A 5,696-nucleotide genomic window follows, 5' to 3' on the forward strand; every position below is an offset into this window, starting at 1 on the left:
GTCCTGCCCATTCTAGTCCAGTCCAGCCCAGTCCAATCCAATTTAGTCCAACGTTGTCTAATCCAATTCAGTCTAATATCAACTCCAGTTTATAGGTTAAGGTCTATCATCAACTTCCAATTCAGTGCAAGGTAGTCCAGTCCATTTTATAGGTTGAGGTCATTTAATCTAGCCTAGCCTTCTTCAGTTCATTCTAGTCCAGTCCTGCCCTTTCTAGTCCAGTTCAATCCCTTCTAGTCCAGTCCAATCCAATTCATTCCAAAGTAATCTAGCACAGTCTAGTCTATCAAATCCAGTCCAGTTTATAGGTTGAGGTCATTTAATCTAGCCTAGCCCACTTCAGTTCATGCTAGTCCAATCCTTCCCTTTATAGTCCAGTTCAATCCCTTCTAGTTCAGTCTAGTCTATCAATTCCAGTCCACTTTATAAATCGAGGACATCTAATCTAGCCTAATGCAATTCAGTCCATACTAGTACAGTCCTGCCCATTCAAATCCAGTCCAGTCCAGTTCACTTTAAATTAGTATAGCCCAGTCCAGTCTATCATCAGCTCCTGTCCAGTTAAGTGCAGTGTAGTAATTTCAAAGAAATCCACCAGTTCTGTCCATTCCAGTCCTTCCTATTGTTACAGCCGGCTCTTAGGCTGCAACAAAGAGGAGTCCAGAAGCAACAATACTTAACAAAACATTTATTTTAACAACAGAAAATAACATAAATGTAGCATAAACGAAGGAAACGAGCCAGGGTCGGCCAGGACACGCAGCACAACACGAACCGTTGAGCTCCACGCAGGAGACGATCTCGCAAACCACACGCCAGGCACTCTTAAACTCTGCGTCCAACAAGTGTCAGGTGTGCGAGCCACACCCCCTCCAATCGGCACCTAAAACACACACACCCCACAAGTGCACGCACAGCCTAAACTGGGACGTCACACACACCCCCCCCTTCAAAAACACACCCAAAAATCCATAAACAAAACAAATTACATATATCAAATTACCTCAAAATAACATTCATAAACTTTTAAAATTATAATTGAAAAGATTCATCTAACCCTTCCACCTCACCTACCACCTCCTCTTCCCCTCCAGCAATCTGGATCCTGAAAGCCATTTAAGGTGAGAAAGAAAGTAGTAATGAGTCAAGAAAAGTTAAGAGCATCGGAATCAGTCAACAGCGGACAGCAAAAAGAATCAGTCGGTACCAAACAGCGAAAAAGTACGGGACAACGCATCAGCTATAACGTTGTCAACTCCTCTGATATGCCGAATGTTCAAATTATACGGTTGTAAAAATAAAACCCACCGCATCAAACGCTGATTGGAACTCTGCAATGAATGCAAAAATGTCAGGGGGTTATGATCAGAGTATACCATCACCTCTGCGCCTCCTCCGACATAAACATCAAAGTGTTGGAGCGCCCAAATCAAGGCTAAAGCTTCTTTTTCGATCACAGAATAATTTCTCTGATGTTTATTAAATTTTCGAGAAAAGAAGCATACAGGGCGCTCCAATCCACCCTCGTCTGTTTGCAACAAAACGGCGCCGGTTCCTGTCTGGCTTGCATCGACCTGGACTTTAAAAGGTCGATCAAACCTGGGCGACATAAGGACTGGAGCTGTCCCTAACAACATTTTCACATTGTCAAAAGCCCTTTGACAATTAAGAGTCCAATCAAACTTTGTAGAGCCTATTAACAAATCAGTCACCGGCGAAACAACTGTAGAAAAATTTGAATAAAAACTTCGATAATAACCAACGAGACCTAAAAAACGCATCAACTCTTTTTTAGTAACTGGAGGAGGAAATCGTTCAATGGCCGACACCTTCGCTTGGAGAGGACGAACCACGCCCTGCCAAACCTCCTTACCCAAATACTTCACTGTAGCTTGGGCAAATTCACACTTCAACAGGTTCACTGTCAGGTGCGCTTCGGCTAAACGCTCAAACAATGTCCGCAACCGCCGAAGATGCTGCTCCCAAGTGTCCGTAATGTTATTTAACATCAGGATGCTGATGCAATTACTTTCTCAAATATTGTTCAAAAATAGAACTGTTAAAGGAATTGTTAAGGATTCTGGAATCATTTAAAAATTTAAAATTCTGTACGATTCCCATCTCTAACCGTAGCAGATACCGTGAAGGAAGTGGGCGTTTGAAATGTCTGCTTCCTCCCAGTGATTCATACTCTGCTTTGACCTTTTTATTGGCTGGAGAAGTTGATTTTGTAACCTAATGCCTTTTTGAACTGCAAACATCCTCCAGGGAAAGAGAGGAGAGCGTAGAGTCTTTCCCACTGGAGCGAATGCAGTCTGGAGGTTTAGTTTGACCTATGGGATTCAGTTCTGAACGCACTGAGTGCCTGATTTAGAGACTACTGAACTCATGCAGTACACTATTTGTACCTGTCTAAGGGTAAAAATGCTCAGTATTTGACATTTGAATGATTGCCCTTCATTTAATATAAGGCATAATGTTCAGTCAGCTGGTCATTATGGCTAATTAAACCCCAGCAAGTATTGTTTCATCCTGAGGGTGTTTATTTTGCAATCATGACTAGATGACTGTGCATTATTCTGCTTATTGCACGGCAGCATACTAAGTAAATAAATGCACATTAAATATTCGAGTTAAAATTACTTCTTTATGTGAGAAGAAAGAGTGTGGAATGATTAGAATCGTTTAAAAAAAATGACATCAAATGCTATGATTGACTAATCAGAACTGAGTAGTCCAGAGAGCTGTATGATAAGTATTAATTATTTACTATTGCTGTGAGATTTTATGTGGTAAATTATTAGATGTTTTGCAGTTTCTTATTTAATTTAAAGGAATGGTTCACCCAAAAATTAATATTTGCTAAATATTTACTCACCTGCAGGCCATCCAAGATGTAGACGAGCTTGTTTCTTCATCAGAACAGATTTGGAGAAATGTAGCATTATATATTTGCTAAATATTTACTCACCTGCAGGCCATCCAAGATGTAGACGAGTTTGTTTCTTCATCAGAACAGATTTGGAGAAATGTAGCATTACATCACTTGCTCACCAATGGATCCTCTGCAGTGAATGGGTGCCGTCAGAATGAGAGTCCAAACAGCTGATAAAAACATCACAATAATCCACAAGTAATCCACATGACTCTAGTTAATCAGATAATGTCTTGTGAAGTGACAAGCTACGTGTTTGTAAGATATTGTGAATTACTTGTGGATTATTGTGATGTTTTTATCAGCTGTTTGGACTCTCATTCTGACGGCACCCATTCACTACATAGGATTCATTGGTGAGCAAGTGACGTAATGCTAAATTTCTCAAAATCTGTTCCGATGATGAAACAAACTCTGGTTTGTATGTCTTTTCTTTTTTAATGTATTTTGTTATTTTTTTAAATCCCTTCTCAATGTTGACCGTGGTGTGTGTAACATGCTTTGAAGCGTTCATGGGTCACTTGTTTCTGCTCAGTATGTGAAAAACGGTCAAGGACGAACAGTAGATGTGAGAGAGTATGAGAAAGCCTCTCGAATTAAAGCCCTGAGACTGATTCTCTGTTACCTGTCCATCATCATCTCTCTCTGTCAGTGAACAGGAGAGTTGGTGTGTTTTTAATGTGGTTTACTGTCCATCCGTCTCCTGCTGGTGTCCTTAAAGACATTGTCCTCTGCCAGAGCTGCTGTCCTGCTTTCGGAGCCCTTATCAGTCATTGAGCAGAGCTCAGCCGCTCCACGACATTCGGACACACTCCCATCCGGACTATCACTGCCTCTCTTTCCTCATACTGTCTTTATAGTCCGTGTTTTTCTGTCCCACTTTTTCCTCAGCTCTACCTTGTGGGATGTTTCCCTTATTTTTCTTCTTCTCTCTGTTCCTGTCACACTGAGCTGTCTTGCTGTCTACTGCCTACACAGTGTTTTTTTATTATGAACTTTAATTAAGACAGGTCTATAATACCTGGTGGAATCGATCTGTTAGCATTCCCATTTATATCAGCTCATGACAGCGAAAAGTAGTTCAGATTTTGACATTGAGTGGAGCGGATTGGTGTCAGGTTTAAAACAAAGGATCGATCTGATCAATCTCAAGTGTGTTGTCCATCTGCATTAGCAAATTTATATAAGAGTTAATGCACAAATAGTGATACCAATGTACCAACGTAATGCTCTAATAAATATAAAAATATGCATACAAACATTGGTGAGAAGTTCATTCTTAACTATTTTTCATACCTTTTAGTACTGAATTAAATATATTTAAAATGAACATTTCTTTCAAATCATCTGCCATCCTTTGTTTTTTTGTTTTGTTTTTTTTGAGCAGCAAATCATTAGAATGATTTCTGAAGGATCATGTGACACTGAAGACTGGAGTAAAGATGCTGAAAATTCAGCTTTGCATTGCTGGAAAAATTTTTTTATTTTAACATATATTCAAATACAAAACAGTTTTTTTTAATTGTAATAATATTTCACAATATTACTGTTTGTACTGTATTTTTGATTAAATAAAGCCTTAATGACTTTAAAACATTAAAAACAAGTCTTTTAAAGACCCCATACTTTTGAATGGTAGACCTTTTTGAACAACGTGTGTACTATATTTAGCATGCATACTTACTAGGGTTTGTAATGGAGCTCATTAAAAATCTTCTTAATCTGTATTTTAATCTTGTTTTTTAAGTAAATATATTGTGGGAATCAAACCCCTGACCTTGCCATTACTAGTGCCGTGCGCTACTGTTTGAGCTTAAGGAACACTTAAACACTTAGTTTTATGCTTAAAGAAATAAGAAATTAGAAACAAGAAATAAGTTAAGACTTGTTTTCAGAGACTATATCTATATATATATTCTCTGGAAACAAGTCTTAATATCATATGCAATTTTGCTTCTTCAGTAAATATATCTTGCTTTAAAGATGTTTTTACTGAAAAACAAAAAAAAAGTAAAATGATTTACTGCAGTGCTTCACGGCTGGAAATAGCTGAACATGAAGAAACCCTCTTGTTTTGCTTCCTGTGACGGGATCACATGCTCATTCATAATTAGTTTAGACATCTACCTGGGTTTTGCACCTGTATGAGATTTTATCCTGTTTTAAGAGACTATATATGTTTGTTTGTTTGTTTATTGGTTCTACAGAAAGCATCAACTGGCCTATATAAATTAAAATTAATATTTTTAAAAAAGTTAGTTTGCTTTAGTTTTTTTTTCAATGATTTTCCCTTTCAGCTGCATCACCTTAATGATGTAGGTATTGCAGCTTTTCTAAAAACTTAAAGTAATTTAATGCCGATAAACATTATTGTCATAAAAATTACTGCAATAATGGCGAATAATAACACATTTTGAAATGCAGCATTAACACTAGGTTTCATGAATCGATCGATTCTCAGCTTATGAAATTAAGTGCCGCCTATTTTCTTTTTTACCTTTGAATATCTGTTTTCTCACACTACTGTTCAAAAGTTTTTCTTTTTAAGTATTTAATATTTTTTATTCAGCAAGGATGCATTAAATTCATAAAAAATGACAGTGTTACAAAAGATTTCCATTTCAGATAAATGCTGTTTTTTTTTTACTTCAAAGAATCCTGAAAAAGTACCATGTTTTCCACAAAATAATGAAGCAGCACAACACTGAAAAATCAGAAATGTTTCTTGAGCAGCAAATCAGCATATTAGAATGATTTCTGA

This window comes from Sinocyclocheilus rhinocerous, unplaced genomic scaffold, assembly GCF_001515625.1.
Source record: "Sinocyclocheilus rhinocerous isolate Xijiao unplaced genomic scaffold, SAMN03320098_v1.1 scaffold297, whole genome shotgun sequence".
In the NCBI taxonomy this organism is placed as follows: domain Eukaryota; kingdom Metazoa; phylum Chordata; class Actinopteri; order Cypriniformes; family Cyprinidae; genus Sinocyclocheilus; species Sinocyclocheilus rhinocerous.